The 21,634-nt window shown below is 38.7% G+C and overlaps 1 long non-coding RNA gene across 1 annotated transcript; it reads left to right on the forward strand.

The window, feature by feature from the left end:
• Window positions 1–16,518: 16,518 nt before the first annotated feature.
• Window positions 16,519–19,082, forward strand: LOC124258311. The gene is made up of 3 exons (XR_006893562.1): window positions 16,519–16,537; window positions 17,469–17,600; window positions 18,936–19,082. It is a non-coding gene; the product is annotated as an uncharacterized LOC124258311 (long non-coding RNA).
• The last annotated feature ends 2,552 nt before the right edge of the window (window positions 19,083–21,634 follow it).

Below are 21,634 nucleotides of genomic sequence, written 5' to 3' on the forward strand. Positions count from 1 at the left end.
TTGAGCCAAAAGTGGTGTGATTTTAGCTGTGTAAGAAATAGATTACTGTACTCGTGTCTGTCAGATACCATTTATCTTACAACTCGTTGTTTCAAAACGTATTTAACTCGCTTTCGCTCGTTAGATACGTTTTGAAACAACTCGTTATAAGATAAATGGTATCTGACAGACACTCGTTTAGTAATCTCTATTTCTTACACCCCCGTGGGTGAGAAACCCATGTGAGAAAACTGGTATCACACATATGTGTGAGATCGATTTCTAATCCCGTGATTGGCTACTCCATGGTGATTAACCCCTAGGTTACCCAACCGCCCCCATTTCAAGTGTAGGCGTGGTACTGTGCACATGAAAGTTTAAATACATCATCTGGTAAGCGTGTTGTACGCGACCAGTAGCACGCGCCATTGTCACAATTCTCCAAGTAATTAGATATTTACACCGCACAACAATACCCCTGCCATGCGACGGTAACCTGTAAACAAACCAGATAATCAAGTGATCGATAGAACAGAAAATCCAGTTGTTCGTTTTGAATTACGACTACCATGAAGAAGTAGAAAGATGCTGCTGCTTACAAGTATACTGAAAAATGAACATTGGAAATATGTGAATAACAGTTGGGTCAGTATTAATGTCTCGGCAAAACATTTATTTTTAGTTGCTTCAGCATGGATAAGTGCTACGGAGCTTATGATGAAACGCGGGGACTTCAATCCACCAGAAGAAGCATCGCCCCAGTTCAAGTGAATACACAACACAAGTGTAAATGAATAACCATTCTTGACTGTCCTCAGAAATATGTGAAATAAACGCTTAAACTGCAATGAAAAGAAATGCCAATTAGAGTCGGTTTAGTCCCAATTTTGACAGTCCCAATTTTGACAGTGATATTTCACACCTCACACCTTAACGAATCAGTGGCCAAGACGCTGTCAAAAATGGGATACTACCTTAGTGTCAAACTCACAGTTCACACAAAAATGTTTTTTTGTTTCCACACGGAATATCATCCCAAGGATATCCAAGTACTCCAAATGTCGTCTGAAGTCTCACACAGTTTTCTTTTTCACCTTGGTTATTCTTTTTACTGGGTTCGAATAAAAGCCACTTGGTGTAGTTGAGAGAGGATCCATCACTCCATAAGTAGGTGTCATTGTCATGGGTGTCTCGTAATCCGATCCAGACGTTATCTGTAATTTACACTATTCAATAATCTTTACACACACACACACACACACACACGTGGACAAAATTTACTGTCGTGCAAAATGTGTTTTTTTTACATACCCGTGAAGATCCAGGTTTCAATTAATCTTTAGCAACCCAAGCTTGTCGTAAGAGACGACAAATGGAATTGGGCGGTCAGGCTCGCTGACTTGGTTGACAGATGTCATCGTATCCCAGTTGTGTACATCCATGCTCGTGATGTCAATCACTGGGTAAACTGGTCTAGATTCAATGTATTTACGTTAAACAATAAACAAGTTAACTAAACAGTAAAGTTAATAAGACTAAATGATCTGACGTAGACTAAAGCGTGGTCTCTGAAAAATATATCTTGATAGAAGCAAACAACTGCATCTTATAGAACAAGTATATATGGATGACAACTTCTGAAATTCTAGAGTACCACGTTACGATGCAGGTTCTTGTATCGTTTTCAAGTATGAAATAACGGTAGTTCGTCTTACTCATGATCACATCGACCCAATAACAATGCAAGTGCCCGGGACAACAGATCGTTCGTTATAACCGTGGTTCGGCTTAATCATGATCGCATCGACTACATTACACTGCAAGTCCCCGGGTCCAATAGATAGTTCGTTACAACCTCGTCTTACACATAATCACTTCGACTAAATTACACAGCAAGTATCTGGGACCAACACATCGTTCGTTATCACCATAGTTCATCTTACTGATGATCGCTTTGACTAAATTACACAGCAAGACCTCGGGACCAATAGATAGTTCGTTACAAACGGAGTTCGTCTTAAACAAATTCACTTCGACTAAATTACACAGCAAGTCCCCGGGACCAATAGATAGTTCGTTGCAACCGGAGTACAACGCAAGTGCCAGGGACAACAGATCATTCGTTATAGCCGGAGTTCGTCTTACACATAATCACTTCGACTAAATTACACAGCAAGTCCTCTGAACCAACAGATCGTTCGTTATAACGTGGTTCGTCTTACTCATGATCGCTTTGACAAAATTACAGCAGGTCCCCGGAACCATCAGATTGTTGGTTATAAGCTTGTCCGTAATAAACGTAGTTAACTGTACGTTTCAGCAAATCCTCATTTTAGCAGATACAACATGTAAGATCTTGAGGGTTTAACATGTTCATATGTTGGCACCGACAAATATCTTTGAGAGAATTTCCAAATAACCCCCAAAAATCTTTCTTGTAAACATCCACTTTTAATTGGAATAATTGAGTTATATAATGATCTTGCTACTGGCCAATGCGTCATCGTCCTCTGTTGGTTACCAAGCCTCGTTGGAATCTCTGGTAACACAATGGCCGATCTTGCTGCTAAGGCAGCACTCAACAAATCTGTGACATCACTTCTGATCCCATTCTCCGATTACAAAGCTGTCATTAAAACTTATATCCATGATCTAATGCAGAAGAAGTGGGACACCCAAGTAGGTATAAATAAATTACATGCAATAAAACCCGATATTAGTTACACTTACTTGGGTTGTCAGTCCAGATTTGAAGAGGTCATTATGCGACGATGTCGCATTGGTCATACAAGATATACTCACAAATATTTATTGAAAGGCGAAGATCCTCCGTTTTGTATCCCTTGTGATTAAAGAATCACGGTCAAACATGTCTTGCTTGACTGTATCACGTGGGATAAGTATTTCAATGGTAAACTGTTAAGGATCTTTTTACAACTGTTAATTTTCATTTAATTATCGAATTTTTAAACGAAATAGACTTATTAGATGAATTTTGATTAATGTTGTCTAAATAGATAACTATTTTATGCTTGGTAGTTTAAATAAACAACTGATATTGTTATTGGCTGTATCCTCGAAGGGGGTTAAAATACTGTAAAATTATTGTCCTCCTGAGAGGGTACGTAAGTCCCAAAACAATTAAAGTAAATAAACTTACTACGATTATTAAACGTACCATTTTTGTTATTTAACTGTCCGCTAAATTGTCCTACAATCGCCAGCGGCTGAAGGGAGGGTGTAAATCCAACTAGGGTCCATGCAGGTAGCAAAGGTAATGTAAGTCCCCATGGTCCCTAGTATGGTGATCAACCTTCAGTTGTTGGTGATCTGTAGCCCGTCTTTTATATTGTATTGTCTTCTTTAACTACAATATTTTAGTTTTACATGCTAGTATTTTTACTGTCCATCATCGACAGGGTTTACTTTTCAAAATATTTTCATTTTTTATTGTATAAATTCTTTTCGTCACGATATGGCTGAGACATTGCCGATGTGACGTTAAATATTAACTCACTCATTCAGTTAATGTAATTGCCTTTATGTAAGTGCAAAATAAAAACATAGGTTTTTGAGCGCCGGAAAATATTCTCGTCCATGGGCAATTGTGCCACAGTTTACAATTTTGATTTTCGAAACATTTCTTACTCAGTATACACCCATGAAAATGGCAGTATTGACTTTCGTGAATACCTGTATCTGACACTGCTCACAGTTTCTGGACAAGTGGATCTTCACAAACAAAATGGGATCGGGAATGGGAACATTCGTCTAATTCATTCAGTAGTCAAAAAGTGCGGATTACGGATGTCAATCCTTGTGTTAACTTAATAATAAATTATGTTTCCGTGTCATTGATGAATAATTGACTTGCCTATCTGTGTGTGTTTGTTATAAGTGCCACAGGCTGGGCAGAATTCAGCCCGTTTTCAGTTCCCAGTGATTCATAAGCTTATTATTCATGGCTTATTATTTTGAAAAGGTTTTGTCGCTTTTTAATGCTTTTTAATCTTTTCACCTCCTGCTAGTTTGTTTTCCAAAAAAACTACTCGTGAAAAACCTTTTACTCTCTTTCTTTTGGTCACTGAAGCAATTGTCTTGAGAAAATTCATAATACGCGTAACGCCATGAGATGCACTTTCCAAGATATTTAACAATCTACAAACCTAAAGGGTAAATTCTTCAGTGAATGCGTTGGAGGATAAAATGCAAAAAACATGACAGTTTTACCTACCGGGCAGTCCAGTAATATTTTCAATGACCTTTTGTTTTCTGGAAGTATCTATCTTTACAAGTGAACCACCATCAGCGATGCACGTTTCCAGGGCTTCCTCCCAGGACTTCCTGGTTTGGTACAGTTTGACGAGTAACGTTTCCTTACCGAAGGGTATTTTCCTATACCCCTTTGGTCGACCTGACATGAAAGAAGGCATTCTTTACTTTGTAATTGTGGTATAGCTGAGTACGTCGGTAATCAGTGCAACATGTTTATCCTTTAAGAATATTCCTATTCTCATAGCCTTTCTTTGCTTTCAGTGCGGTCAACCTTTTTTTGTCTCAACTCTGCATTCACCTAATTCCGAACCTCCATTGAAAATCAGGGTTAGAATTGGTCTTCAGCAACCCATGCTGATCAGTCTTGCTGACTTGGTTGACACATGTCATCGTATCCCAACTGCGTAGAACGATACTCATGACGTCAATCACTGGTTTGTCTGGTCCAGACCCAATCGCCGTCATGTAGCTCGAATATTGCTGACTGCGGTGTTAAAACCAAACAAACATATTTACCCAACTTGACACTCAAAACTACATTAGTTTGTCCCTCCTCGTGGGTTCGTGGATTCCTCCTCCAACCGAACCCATTATTGGTTCTTCCTAATCATTTCCTTGGTCTACTTCCGTCACATATCTCCCTCAACGATCTTCCCTCTACTTCACCAGCTGCATATGGTCTCTCAAACTATATCTCATAATTCTAAGACGTTTGTGGGAACATATTGCATAAAAAATGTATGATAATTAAATACGAACGTAGTTCCGCAGCATTTACTTGTCCTCTGAGATTGATTTTTTTCACTTGTCATTTATTGTAACAATTGAAAATGATACCATAACATGTCACTGACCTTTAGGCTTCGATGGTTTTGTGGTATGATTGAAACACATCAGATTGACGGGAAGATGAGGCTGGCAGGTCATCTCAATTTCCAGAAGCTGTTTGCAGACAACGGACCCTGTGTTGCTGAATCCTGAATCATTCGAGCCAAAGGGATGGAGTCATTTCAGCAAAAAGGATGTAGTCATTTGATCGAAAGTAAAACAAGATATACCCGGACACGTGTTCGGGTGCTTGACATAATAGTTATCATATTGCAAATGGTACACAGGAGCACACTCTCAATGGATGGTTTCTATGTTTACAGGAGTTTGATCTGATTCTATTCCTTCTTTGTGATTATCAAAACAAAAGTTCCCATTTGGGTCAATTGTAAGAAAACCAAATGTCCCAACGTAGAGTCTCCACAAGGAATGTTAATATGGAGAATATTTGAGACTTATCAAACAAATCTAAATCCTTGGAGAGATTCTGTGGTAGATTGCGATCCCATTCACCAGAGGCTGTCGTCAACAGCAGCTCTCTTGTAATCATCCGTATATGTCTTAGAATTTTGACGTTTTGTAATATAAAAATGAGTGCATTTTTTACATAACAGGATCGTCATGCTATCACAGGAATTTAGCAAGAATTTGTTTCTAGACATTGTTCTGAAATCTAGGACAGGAATAGGAACGAAATTTTGTTCTACTCAACAATTGTTTTTTGGTTTTGGTTTTGTTTTCTATCAACAAACAGTTTTTATTTATGTTATAAATAGTTAACTTTCCAGCACAGTAACGAGAATGTTTCTGATAACACATGTCAAAAAACAGAGAACGTGACACAGACAAGCATGAGTGAGATACGCATCGTGAAGACTCCTAGTCACTGAGCCTTTTGTAGATTGGCTGGCCTTTCTAGACAAGGAATATATAACTACGTTATAGGCTAAGGGTGGAATAACCCATATTTCTTGATGTAAACAACCTGCCATTTTCTTCAATTCACATTTATTGAAAGTAAAATCGGAAACATTAATGTTGCAAGATAGTGTCCTGTGTTGAGAAGAAATGTTTCTATTAAGAAAATGGGCCTACTGTTCTTATAGACAGTGTTCCAAATAAATATTAATACATAGATGAGTATAAAAAACACATTCTTTGCTGCAATGTTCATCAGTATAAACTGTTCAAGTGTGAGTGGTGAAGGCATTATATTTTCTACTATTTCTTCTTACAAACAATAGCTAGTTTCAGAACAAACAGTTTTGAGAGTTTCTTTCTTTTATTTATTTTTGGAGTGTTTTATTTGAACAGAAATTATAAGGAAAGATGAAAGAGTGCAGAGTGCAGCATAGGGAAACTCACAATGTCAATTTGTAATTTAGTCATTTTGAAAGAGACATAACCATTTTTCTTTGAAATCTCAGTCATCTTCACCGAAGATATAATTTTCCAAATGGTAGGGATGTTTTATGAAATAGAATACTTGATCGAAATTTAATTCCGCAGGGGTATATCTTGTTTTATTGATGTATTGCTTGGTAATAATGAAAAGTGGTTTACTGATACACTTGCTTCAGGGTCCCCCAGTACTACTGTTTATTTGCAATGGGTACATGTAGGCCATCGGCCCATGGTACATTGATCGTCTGTCCACAGAGTTTAATCCCTCAGTAAAAACATTGTGATATCAATATTGAGGCTAGTGCCAGTCTTCAAATTGTACCAGTTTGCAAACTGATATTTAGTTTTCTCACATAAAAAGAGTAAGGGCACGAGTGTTTCTATTTCTCTGCTTCATAAAGTACAAAGGTCATCCTGATTAATACTTATTTTACAAAGAAATGACTTCATTGAGACAATGGTATTATGTGATTGTCACATAGCTGTGAATAGTCAAATACAGTCAGCTGAGTTACATATTTGTTTAAGAATAGTCAGTATCGGCTAATTCATCAAAACGAGGTGTTGCCTTAACAAGATTAAGGTATTGTTTAGGTATGTACTTCGAAACTCTGAAATATAGGAGATATGTTTCATGAAGATTGAATTCTTCTTTTAGTATTAGAAAAAGTTTCACATCACCAATATCTGTTATAATATCTCGCATATTTTTATTCCTTTTCTATACCATGACACGAACAGACCTATATCAGTATATGGTACAAAATTCAAAATTGGTAGACATATTAAGTTTCTAATGCATTCAGTATGTTTTTTATTGATACAAGTGTAGCATACTACAACATCTTTCCAAAACAAATTTGTAATATTTTTGGAGTATTATAAAAGTTTTTCTCCTTGAAAGTTAAAGAGATCAATGTCCTCAAAAGGCGATAGTGTTTGAAATACTAAGTGCTGCAATAATCCCTTTGCTGTGAATAGTCTGCTGATCCAGTTAATCTTCATATAGTTGCAAAAAGATATATCTATTATTTTCAATCCCCCTTTTCATAGTCATTTATTAACATATTTCTTTTAATTTTATCTCGTTTGCCGCCCCAGATAAACTTGAAAAAATGGAGTTCCTATGTTAAAAGAAGCGCCATGAAAAGGTGTGTAAAAAGGGGGATAATTTGTGATTTGATAATCATGATTGTGCCTCTCAATGTTGAAGATCTGTGAAAATGAAAATAGTATCTTTCTGATTATTGAAAATTGTTGTTCAAAGTTTAGTGACATCATTTCATGTAAGTTAGTTGAACAAGTAATACCCAGAATTCTTAATGGTTCTTTCGACCCACGAAGAGATATATGCAGACAGAGTTGCTCATTAGAATTTCGCTTGGAACAAAACCATATTGCTATGGTTTTCTCACAGTTGAGACCAGATACGGTAGCACCAGATACCAGATACGGTAGCAATTTTTTAATAACATAAATAAGTTCAGATAATCCCTTTTCATATCCTTCAAGTGTAAAGTTGGTATCATCTGCGAACTGAAAAATGAGGTAATCCATACCCTTTATCTTAATTCCTTTTATATTCTTATTTGCTCCAATTGCAATAGCTAGTAATTCGACACAAGCAACAAAGAGGTACGGGGCAACCGGGTCAACTTGACGACTGTAGCTACCAGAACCCCCGACGACAACCACGCCCTAAAGTGAAAAAGTCAGATAATGTACCAGAGTTGATAGATAGAGCTACAGCTATTCCTTTGAAGAAGTTTAAGTACAGGGCCAAAGTTTACAGGGTTTCCAACGTTTTGTCAATGAAGTCCCACTCAACTGTATCGAATCCTTTCTCAAAATCAATTGCAACCAAAAGACCAGGTACTTCATCTTCTTCACAATAATGCAATCATATAGTATCCTAGTATTTTTCCAAATAAATATATTTAAAACAAACCTGTTTGTGTTTCACTTATCATATCAGGAAGAACTTCTGTAAGTCAAAAAGCAATTGCAGCGGATGCAACTTTATAGTCTACATTTAAAAGACTAATTGGTCGCCAAGCTTTCAAGTAGCGTCTGTCGCGAGAGCCTTTTGGTATACATGTGATTATACCTTGTCTTTGAACATCCGACAAAATTCCCGTTTCGTGTGAATACGTATTAAATCGCCAGAGAAATTACGCCTATGCCTTGCCAGAAAAAATGATAAAATTCTGCACTAAAACCGTCCGAACTAGGACTTTTTCTGTTCTTAGTATTTTTTAAGGCTCGCGCACATTCGTCAAGTGGGAGTGCAGTTTCACAAAAATTCGTGTTTATCATTTGAAAGTTTAACATCAATATTCGTGAAAAAATCATTTTGCCAGTCATTTGCATGTTTACTTCTGTACAAATTATTATAAAAAATTGTAGATTCTCTTAATATGTCTTCCTTTTATTGTCAAAACTGCGCTTGGTGTTGTAAGTTCACCCATATTTTTATTGATATGATTTCTCTTTTCTAAATTATTTAAATATTCCTATTCCGTATTTTTTCTCCCTCTTCGTACCAAATAGCCTTACTCCGAAATATGATTCCTTGTACTTTAGCAATTATAATATTTTCAAATATTTTTCCTTTTTGGAGCATAAATCTATATTTTCATCACTACTTAATGTTGAAAATCTGGCTTTCATTTCATATATTTCACGCTCCAGCGTTTTCTCTTCTTTTTCATTAATTGTTTTTTCTCGCTTTATTGAATACCCATTTTCAGTATGTAAAAAATAATTGATCATTCAATGATAATTCGATAATTTTTAAGTTATCCAAATCTCCGGAGACATAGAATTCAAATACAGTGTCGCGTATAGTTTGCTCACGGTCATAGAGTAGGGACGAATTCAGTTTCCAATAACCCGGATCCACGCTCTATGGGACTAGGCGCAAGCTCAAGTGAAACGATAGAATGATCGGACCTGGAACTCACATCTATGGAAGCGCGTTTGACAAGGGACATAACTTCTTCAGAGACAAGGAAATACTCCAGTCTGCTTTGTTTAATGTCGGTGCTTTGTCGCCATGTATATTGTTGTTTATCTGGGTTAAAAATTCTCCAAGGATCAACCAACCCTAGCTTAGTTTTATTTCATTAATTTTCTCAAATGCCCCAGTATTATTTCAAATCAACAATTGTAAGCTTCATGGATGAATAACGTCTTTATTTTCACAATAGCGACGTCTCTGTATACATTCCTATACCGTTTTCAAGCATGAGTATAAGAATATACCGAAACGTCGCTATTGTGAAAATAAAGAAGTTGATCATCTATAAAGTTTTGTCATCTCTTTACTACCAACTTCTAGAATGCCACTCAAACAAATAATTGCATGCTTCCAATCGTATGACAAAACTAAATGCATTGACAAAGATAAACTATGACAGAAATGCTCATATATGACGTTTGTCTATAAAGTGAACATGATGTTCTAATATTTAAACATTAACTTGGCTTTGACCCAAGCTGGTTTTCTTATGCGATGTACTTAAAATATAAGATTACAAACATGTGGTTAAAACATCTTGGGTGAGGAACTTTCTCACATTCATAAATGTTGACTACTAAACAGTTAACCCTGAAATCTATGGAGAATTCAACAACAACATTCCAGTTTGATTTCACGCCGCTTTTAGCAATATTCCAGCAATATCACGGGGGACACCAGAAATGGACTTCACACATTGTACCCATGTGGGGAATCGAACCCGGGTCTTCGGCATGAAGAGCGAACGCTTTAACCACTAGGCTACCAAACCGCCCCTCAACAATAACAACAACAACAAAATAAACAAAATAAACAAATAAAAACATCAAACATAATATTTTCCACACCACTGCTTACATAGATGGTAACACATTCCTGAGAACTAATTATTGTTGAAACACAAAATAAAGAACCTTTACCAAATCTTTTCGGAATCACGTAATATGATTACAACATTGTGTAATAATAAATTGTAGTTATAATATACTCATGCCAATAATGGTTGTCACCCCCTTCAATTTTTTTAATTAGAGAGGGGTGTGGGGTGGGGTGTGAAGTGTGTGGGGGTTTGGGTGGAGAGGGGGTGACAGCCATTATTGGCATGAGTATATATACATTTTTTCATTTCAGTCATATTTCTATGTTTGACGATGTCAGATGGTAAGGTGGGTGTTTATGATATTAGGTATATGATATTAGGATAGAATCAAAATCAAGTCCTTTGGGATGACCGCAGCCCATAGCTTCAGTTTGTCATTCCTTTAAGCTACACATATCTTCCAATAAAGGACAAATAAAAGACATGAATGTACAATCCTCACAAACAGATTCGCCTCTGTGTAAAGAAAGAGATGGGACGCATTTACTGAATAAGTCGACAGAATTTTCAATAGGCTTATATAATTATAGTTCTCAAGGGGCATATTTTCAACGTTATGATTAAGCATTATTCGACTATTTTGTTCTCAAACTATGATAATAAAAAAGATGGTCAACTCACCGGATGAAGCCAGCTCAAAAAGAGCAAACAAAAGCAAAAGTCCAGGCAGAACAATATTCATCCCGATTGCCAGAAGTATGCACGCTCAACTGAGACTCTGCCACCCATCAGAAACGGAAAACAATCGATGCCTTCGAGAAGTGAAACAGAAGCAGACAGATATACTTATTACGAAAAGAAACGTTACAGTCATCGCTATGCATGCTTCAAGGTATACCCATACATTATGGGTGAATGAGGGAGCCTCAGCCAGGCACTGATATCTGTGGCAGCCATTTCGTATGATAGAATCGATAGTATCCCGTATCACAATGTTGTTATTTGTTCTCTTCGATCTGGTTAGCCCAAGTGAGTGAGTGAGTGAGTATGGTTTACGCCGCTTTTAGCCATATTCCAGCAATATCACGGCGGGGGACGCCAGAAATGGTCTTCACATATTGTACCCATGTGGGGATTCGAGCCAGGGTCTTCGGCGTGACAAACCAACGCTTTAACCACTGGGCTACCCGACCGCCCCTGTTAGCCCAAGAACAGGGAATATAAATACATGTGAGAACAAGCATTTCTGATATATTTTTGTCGATATTGAAAGAGATATCTAGGGTGTGGTTGCGTGTTTGTGATTCATCTGTAAAAAGGAATTACATGTTTCACAGACGTTCGTTTGGGTGTGTTGGGCGTTAGATTGTTTTATCTCTGGCAGTCGTTTTAAATGTTTATCCTTCGTCGGATGACGGATCATAAAATGTTCAGTACATGATCCCCTTCTGTTTTGGAGGGGTACGTAAGTCCCAAAACATTCAAGCAAATTAAAACTCTCCACTTTTTTAATCGTAGAATATGTGTGATTTAAATATAGGGCTAGATTTGTCTCAATTGCTAAAGGCTGAAGGGATGATGTAAATCCACCTAGGGCCCATGCAGGAAGCAAATGTACTGTAAGTCCGCATGGTCCCTAGTATGGTGATCTACCTTCAGTTGTTGGCAATCTATAGCCTGTTTTTATATTGTATTGTCATCTATAGTTAAACTGTTTTAGATTTAATTACTAGTTTTAAAATTCGATTCTGTGATAATCTAGTTATTTTACTGTCCTTCGTTGACAGGTTTTTATAATTTACCATTAATTACTATGTATAACAATTAATTGTTCACGTCACGATATGGCTGAAGTATTGCCGATGTGACGATAATTTTAACTCACTCACTCACTGTTTTTGTAGAAGATGTAACGGTTGTTGGATATGCGGATCTGAAATGATCGCCTTTGAGAACATTGAAAAACGTAACTTCAAGAGAAAGGAAATCTTGGGTTCTGGTACACCTATTGGACACAGAATCGTGTCCTCTTAGGTTATACGACCCGTGAAGATCCGGGTAGGATTTGGTCTTGAGCAACCCATGCTTGATGTAAGAGGCGACTAACGGGACCGAGTGGTCAGGCTCGCTGACTTGGCTGACACATGTCATCGTGTCCCAGTTGCGCAGATCGATGATCATGCTGTTGATCACTGGTTTGTCTGGTCCAGACTCGATCATTTTCAGACCGCCGCCAAACAGTTGGAATATTGCCGAGTGTTAAACACGAAACATACAAACATTTTATGTTACACCAGGCGTTGTCACAGCACTGTCGATGTCTTAAATATGCAACTCATTCAAAATACTCACTGTCAAGAACTCTTCACAGAAAAAGTATTTATTTTTAACAGAGCTATTTCAGATTACTAATCTCACGGAGCATGCATTAGTCCACAAGGACGTGAACATAGAGGAAGCATAAATGTCAACAAAAGCCTATTAGTATATTATTCATGCTTGAAGAAGTTCAACACAGTCTTAACTTATATTTTCTTGATCATGTATTCGAAATACAATATGGAAGAACAATGAGAACTATGTACATCCGTGTCCATCATTTTAACCCTGTCACGCTAAACTGTATTTCCATCCGGGTCTCTAGACGCCACATAATGTGACGCATCTATGTGGGCATGTGTGTAGTACTAAGGTGAATAGATTTCTGATACTGTTAATGACTGGGTTGAGGGGTGGGTAGCCTAGTGGTTAAAGCGTGCGCTCGTAACACCGACACCCGGGTTCGGGTCCCACATGGGTACAATGTGTGAAGCCCGTTTCGGGTCTCCCCGTGGTAATATTTCTGTAATATTTCTAAAAGCGGCGTAAATCTAACTCAGTGAATGATTTGACTTACAATGTGTCTAATACTTACTCTTGTAGATCCGTTAGTGGACATTATGCATCTCCAACAGGTGCTTGGTGTGGAAACAAGGAGCCCGGTGGATTAAGATACTGCAATTCCTTGAGAGTTAAGCTATCCCAGAAACTTGGGGTCGAATCTGAGATTCCGATTAAAACAAAATTTTAATTCCCTGAACGTTCGTTGTCGAATACAATCTTAATTTCTTAAGTTCTATTTATGAAATATTCATTTCCTAAGAGCATAAGTGGTCCAAAGTGATGAAAAACTGTCTTTGGCCATGAATGTTCATTTACCGTATTTAATCTACAGACAGGCCGACAGACAGTACTGTAAGACATCCGGCCCATAAAACATGGGGCAGTGAAAACAGTGGATCCGCACATAAAATACACGGGTGTGTATAAGGTGATTTAACTCGTGGAAGTATTAAAGCTGTAAAATATCCTTATATGCATGCAAATACACCGGCACGCCACTTTCGCAATGCCATTGAATGTTCAAGTTGTATGTTCATCGAAACATTTTACACGCACGCACGCACGCATGCACGAACACACACACACACACACACACACACACACACACATATATATATATATATATATATATATATATATATATATAGACATGTGTGTGTGTATATATATAATATATATGATATATATTTGAAAAAAGAAAAATGAAATCGTTACTCTCAATATGGACTCGAATAATACGTGCGTATGTGTGTTCGTACGTGAGCGCGTACGTATGAGTTTAAAATGGCGAGCGTATCGTTGGCACAGCCTTGTATGAGAGATAGACATTATTTATTCAAGTCTCACCCGATACGATACATTGTTAAAATACACTCCGCATCCCGTGTACATTCACCCCCAATTACCCCTTACCCTAACCACCTCACTCTCACATTATACTACACTGTTAAACCCACTCACACCTTTAACTCAACACACACAACATATAAATGCTAAATGCCTACAAATGTATGTCCCAACAGGTAAGACATAGTCGACGTAAGCTTCCGAAAATAGCCGCGGAACTACGTAACTTGAACTAACAACAGGGCGCCAGGGATGACCACAGTCACTATTTTGTCCATGACCCATTTACGTATTGTCCCATAACATGATCTAGTCATGTAGGGGACACCTCACTGTGCCCAGCGGGTCTGTTATCTACACACGAGCCGGACATGGTTGGAGGACTATGACAGAAAGACATGGTTGGAGGACTATGACAGAAAGACATGGTCGGAGGAGTATGACAGAAATACATGGTTGGAGGACTATGGCAGAAAGACATGGTTGGAGGACTATGACAGAAAGACATGGTTCGAGGACTATGACAGAAAGACATGGTTCGAGGATATGACGGTATATGATGCAGAAACAGTAACGACAGGACTTGTTACATGTGGATGGTAACGACAGGACGCGCTATGAGGACTGTAACGGCAATGCATGTGACCGGTTTGGTGACGGCAGGACATGTTACGGGGCTGTAATGACAGGAGAAGTACGGGTACTGTAATGTCAAGACATGTTACGGGGGCTGAAACAGTAGGACATGTTACGGGTACTGTGACGTCAAGACATGTTACGGGGGCTGTAACGACAAGATACGTTACGGGGTCTGAAACAACAAGACATGTTACGGGGCTGTAACGGTAGGACATGTTACGGGTACTGTAACGACAAGACATGTTACGAGGGCTGTAACGACAATACATGTTACGGGGCTGTAACTGTAGGACATGCTACGAGGTCTGTTACGTCAAGACATGTTAGGGGGCTGTAACGACAAGACTTGTCACGGGGCTGTAATGACGGGGCTGTCAAGACATGTTACGGGGCTGTAATGACAGACATGTTACGGGGTACTGTAATGTCAAGACATGTTACGGGGCTGTAACGACAGGACATGTTACGGGGCTGTAACGACAAGACATGTTACGGTACTGTAATGACAACGACAAGTTACATGTACGTTACGGGGCTGTAACGACAAGACATGTTACGGGGCTGTAACGACAAGACATGTTACGGGTACTGTAACATCAAGACATGTAACGGGGCTAGGACATGTTGCTACGGGTCTGTAACGACAAGACATGTTACGGGCTGTAACGACAAGACATGTTACGGGGCTGTAACGGCAAGACATCAAGACATGTTATGGGTACTGTAACGACAAGACATGCTACGAGGTCTGTAACGTCAAGCAATGTTACGGGGGCTGAAACAACAAGACATGTTACGGGTACTGTAATGTCAAGACATGTTACCGGGGCTGAAACAGTAGGACATGTTACGGGTACTGTAACGACAAGACATGTTACGAGGGCTGTAACGACAAGACATGTTACGGGGCTGTAACGGTAGGACATGCTACGAGGTCTGTTACGTCAAGACATGTTAGGGGGCTGTATCGACAAGACATGAAGACATGCTACGAGGTCTGTAACGCCAAGACACGGTACGGAGGCTGTAACGTGAGTGAGTGAGTTCAGTTTTACGCCGCACTCAGCAATATTCCAACTATATTTCGGCGGTTACGACAAGACATGTTACGGGTACTGAAACGTCAAGACATGCTACGAGGTCTGTAACGACAAGACATGTTACGGGTACTGTAACGTCAATACATGCTACGAGGTCTGTAACGACAAGACATGTTACGGGTACTGTAACGTCAATAGATGTCATGAGATGTGTAACGTCAATAATGTTACGAGGTCTGTAACGGTAGGACATGTTACGGGTACTGTAACGTCAATACAATTCATAATTAATCATAATGTGACATAATTAGTCTCACTTTCATAATTTGTTTACGTACATTTATTCATCGCAAACAGAATTGTGTCGTGCCCGTTCGCCATTGACGATCTTGGCCTTAACCTGCCTTCATAGCAAATGGGTACCCGGAAGGGTGATAGAAGGAGCTTTTGACAAGTTTTGGGTTAACAGTGTACGTACTTGAAACGGACCAATAAACCAATAAAATCTAATCAAAACCATTCAAATCGTCTCAAACACGAATGTGTCGATTTACAGAAGGATGCCTAGCCAAACAATCTAATGGCAAAGAGTACCTGCAGGTTGACCTGCTGACTCAGCATAACGTGACCAGCTACTCAGTCCAGGGCAGCAGGAATGGATGGTACCCAGGAGCAGTGCTACTGTTCTACAGTCAGGATGGTCTTGTCAGGGAGAGCTACGTCACCAGCAATGGGACACAGAGACTGCCAGGGACACCAAACGCCAGGGATGTCGTCACAAACGACTTAAATCCAGCTGTACAGGTTTGTTTGTTGTGTAACGCCCCACTCAGTAATATTCCAGCTTTATTGCGGCGGTCTGTAACACAATCCAGTCTGGACCAGACAATCCAGTGATCAACAGTATGAACATCGATGTGCGCTATTGGGATACGATGACATGTGTCAACCAAGTCAGCAACCCTGACCACCCGATTACGTTAGTCGCCTCTTACGACAAGCATGGGTTACTGAAGATCAATTCTAACCCGGATCTTTATTGGTCAGCTGTACAGGTTGGAGTGGTACCATTTAATCCTCAAACTCGTTATTTATAGTCAGTGATGATAGTTCCAGGTTTCTGTCAGCGGTTAGTTACATAAAATTCTTCTTCATAGCTATGTACATATATCGTCTTGCACATGTTTTTCATTCCCCTAATTTTACGGAGACATGTGCAAATAGAGAGAAAGGACATTAGTTCAGTGAGTAATGAATTCATTTCACACCACAAATCAAATAATCCTACATGTGGCCCTAAGATTTACATAAGGTAGCACAGTCAATTGACATCAAGGTACGACGAATTACAGACCTTCATAAATTGGGGCTGTCTCGATAATCTTACTCGATCTCATCCAATCACATGACCTATATCAGTTCCGTCCTCATGAGAGAACAAAAAAGTAAAGCATACAGAACGGAGATACACGGTTATAGTAGGCTATCGTTATAGGTGAGTGAGTGAGTTTTGTTTTACGCCGCTTTTAGCAAAAATCCATGAATATGACGGCGGGGGACACCAGCCCTTATTATAGTACCATAATCTCTCTGAAGCATGAAGTAACCAGTTTGTCGTGATTCTGTGTAATGTTCTTCAACCCTGACTCCACGTGAATGTCCTGTAACGATGTCTTTGATATATATATATATATATATATATATATATATATATATGTGTATATAGTTTGTTCAGGCCAGGTACTTAGCATTTGTACCTCAACGCAATAGGTACACCAGTAGTCAAGGCCTGCGACTGGAGTTGCATGGATGTGAGGCACAACAACCAATCCCCGTCAGAAGCACCCCTGTCTCCCAGGACATACAGGTAAGCAGGGACCATGGAGAATATTAATAAATACAATTGCCATCAATGAAAAAGGCTCTAAATTTATTTATCATATTATTAAAATCTATACAGATATGTCTACATTTCTAGTTTTGCAAAGGAAAACCCAACAGATTTAAATATAATTTTGAAAAACATTTATCTGGTTGAAGAATTCTTGGCATTAAAAATATCCCAATGAAGACTTTTCCATATGAATGGTCTGATCTACGTGAAGTATTTAGCGAAAGCTTAACAGCTTAAAGAAGTAAGCTACATGTACGCACAAGATCATTATGTCATATAAGTGAAGAAGTGACTAAGCACATGGTCATTAAGTCATATAAGTGAAAAAGTAGCTAAGCACATTGTAATAACTAGGTCAGTTGTGTTTCAGTGCTTTATTCTTGCCGTCTTAGTTTCTTGATCTATTTTTCTTTAATGCTAAGTTTACAAATGCAGATTGACTGGAAGAGATGAAAATCTATTTCAATATCTAACCATGGGGAAATTCAAGGTCAACCAAAAATAAATATCAGCGAACTTCTCAATTAATGTAACATATTAAATATATAATGGAATATTGCATTTAAGGTAATTACGTTATGCTTGAGGAAAAGTGTAACTGGCTTACTATGGTTTTAGGCCACTTTACGCTTGCTTCGGGACTAGACCATGTGCGTGCTGAGAGCACATGGCATGAAATGCATGACCCAAGCTTTACCTCCCCTTGACAGATATTGAAGGGTAAGTCTTGGCTCATTAATCAAAAATTTAAATCTTAAATGAAATGGGAATGATAAAATTTTGAACATAAAAGAAACGAAAACTTATTCTCTTTGAGAAAATGGATTTCGACCACTACGCACATGATCATTAAGTCATATAAGTGAAAAAGTAGCTAAGAACATGATCATTACGTTATATAAATGAAGAAGTATCTAAGTACATGATCATTAAGTCATATAAGTGCTGCCTTTGTCCACATTGTATAGTTTGTCTCGTTTATGTAATTGCTCCTAAACCTGTTAAAAAGCATGAACATCAAGAAACTCATGTTCATCTTACAGCAACATCCGCTAATCTGCATTTGCAGCAGCATCGACATCGATATCAATATAATATAAGGGCCGGTGGGGTAGCCTAGTGGTTAAAGCATTCTCTCGTCATTCCGAAGACTCGGGTTCGATTTCCCACATGTTTACAATGGGTGAAGCCCATTTCTGGTGTCCCCCGCCGTAAATTGCTGGAATATTGCTGAAAGCGGCGTAAAAATAAACTCACTCACTCACACAATCCAAATCAAGCCATCTCATCATCCAATCAATATTTCAGGGAAGCAATGAGTGGTTACCCAGCCAGAGTCCATATGTCATCAACACTCTCATCAGGATTCGTCCAGGAGCATTCGTCAAAATACAGCACGGAGTCAAGGTTATATTCAATTCTTAAGACGCAGGATTCACCGTTCTTGGTAAGGATACACGGAGATGCAATCATATATCTGATACCAACTTTAGTTATCACAGGTGGTTTTCCTAACTTGTACTTAAAACAAACAGTTCACCTTCAATGGTACCATCTTAGGTCTGTGACAAAATCATTAACAGGTTCTGCCTGAAAGTATCTACAGCTGTAAACCAGCGCTTGGTGTTGTGTGTCTCAGTGCTGTCATAATAAAATGTGGGAAAACTGGGACAATTGGAAACATAGTGTTATCATTGAATACTACTTGGAATATGTTTATTTCAGGTACATTGGAGGCCCAACGTCTCAGTGGACTACCTGTGGTTTTCACACCTTCAAATGCCTTCACAAATTTGACAAACATGTGGGCAGGCATTGAAGTTGTCAGTCAAGGTATATTTTATATGTGTGGTCTTACCGGTGGAGCGGTGGGGTAGCCTAGTTGTTAAAGCGGTCGCTCATCACACCGAAGACCCGAGTTCGATTTCCCACATGGGTCCAATGTGTGAAGCCCATTTCTGGTGTCCCACGATGTGAAGTTGGTGGAATATTGCTAAAAGCGGCGTAAATATAAACCTAATCACTCACACGTAGGGGTATTTAAATTCTCGGCAACAAAGAACCAACCTCTATACCAACAGATGTTCTGTCTGTTTCCAGTTTGCCCGAGGGTTCCTATAGTGCTTGCCACCAATCAACTAATGGATTCCTAGAATCCAACATGACGATACACATGGTCACTTTGGTAAACATACTCAAATGTGAATTTGTATTATCACTCACTTTTTGTAAATTATCAGTTCCTGCGCAGTTTGGGTATTTCTAAATACAAATAGTTAATTGTGAAAGTTCCTGCGCAGTTTGGGTATTTCTAAATACAAATAGTTAATTGTGAAAGTTCCTGCGCAGTTTGGGTATTTCTAAAAACAAATGGTTAATTGTGAAAGTTCCTCCGCAGTTTGGGTATTTTTAAATACAAATGGTTAATTGTGAAAGTTCCTCCGCAGTTTCAAGAATGTGCAGTCATAAGCTTATTTATGGAGTACATGCTTTAATATGGAATCATTGGTTTATATTGCACCAGTTATAAAAAAAACTGTGGTAAGTAATCAGTGTCTCGTTCTGCTATAAGATGCTCTTTTCTGATTCATATTAAGCCACCCTTAACTGACCAAAACTCAGATTAAAACATTTCTTCTGAATTTACCAGATGTTTAAAGCTGTAATAAAGGTGACTATGATAACAACAAAGATCTCTCTTCCGATTCACTTTCCGTACGTGGAGTTTTTACATTTTCTGCCAACTACATCAAGTTTTCATGAATTCCTCCATTGCAAGATGATGTACATTATGATGTGTCCTTGTGTGAGCCTGTTTTTAACTTGCAGGAAATTTGACTTTGGAATTCAGCCATATATATTGAGCAGATGTCGGCATCAAAGGAGCTCTCCGATCCATAGCTACAAGACACTGCAACATCCACCACAACGACAGAGGAATATATCTTGAGATGGGGATACAGTCCAAGACAGAATTCAAATCTCAGGAACCATAATATCAGACAACACCCAAGAGGGCATATATGGAAGTAATTGGCCTCAAGAGAATTCCTATATCGGTATGGAAGATAGTGACATCTTGCGTAATGGAAGGAGTGGTATAGGCTTTTACACAGAAGCTGTGCTATTTGCTCATAACTGTAGATTGTCTAATAATTTCTCGGTATATATCACTATTTTGTAGAAGGGGATCATGTACTGAACATGTTATGATCCCTCATCAGACAAAGGATCAGCATCCAAAACGATAACGATGTAACGCCCAACACACCCAAACCAATGCCTGTAAAAATATGTAATTCCTCCTTGCAAATGAATCACAAACACGCAACCACACCCTAGCTATCTCTTTCCATATCGACAAAAATATATATCAGAAATGCTTGTTCTTACATGCATTTTTATTCTCTGTTCTTGGGCTAACATGGGCGGTCGAGTAGCCTAGTGGTGATAGCGTTGGTGTGCCGCGCCGAAGACCAAGGTTCTACTCCCCACATGGGTACAATGTGTGAAGGCCATTTCTGGTGTTCCCCACCGTGATATTGCTGGAATATTGATAAAAGCGGCGTAAAACCATACACACTCACTTGGGCTAACAAGATCGAAGAGAACAAATAACAACATTGTGTTACGGGTACGTTTGTAAGTATCAGGAACAAACCAATATATTATAGGTTCTGTCATATGAAATGGCTGCCACAGATATCAGTCGAGACACAGTTCTTGACTGAGGCTCCCTCACTCACCCATAATGTATCGGTATACCTTTGAGCATACATAGCTATAAATGTAATGTTTCTTTTCTTTATATGTATACCTGTCTGTTTCTGTTTCTTTTCTTGAAGGCATCGATTTTTCCGTTTCTGCTGGGTTGCAGAGTCTCAGTTGAGCGTACATACTTCTAGCAATCGGGATGAACATTGTTCTGCCTGGACTTTTGCTTCTGTTTGCTCTTTTTGAGCTGGCTTCGCCCGGTGAGTTGACCATCTTTTTTTATTGTCATAGTT

The sequence above is a fragment of the Haliotis rubra genome, unplaced genomic scaffold (assembly GCF_003918875.1).
Source record: "Haliotis rubra isolate DU_JTF1 unplaced genomic scaffold, ASM391887v1 Scf69, whole genome shotgun sequence".
Taxonomy (NCBI): Eukaryota; Metazoa; Mollusca; class Gastropoda; order Lepetellida; family Haliotidae; genus Haliotis; species Haliotis rubra.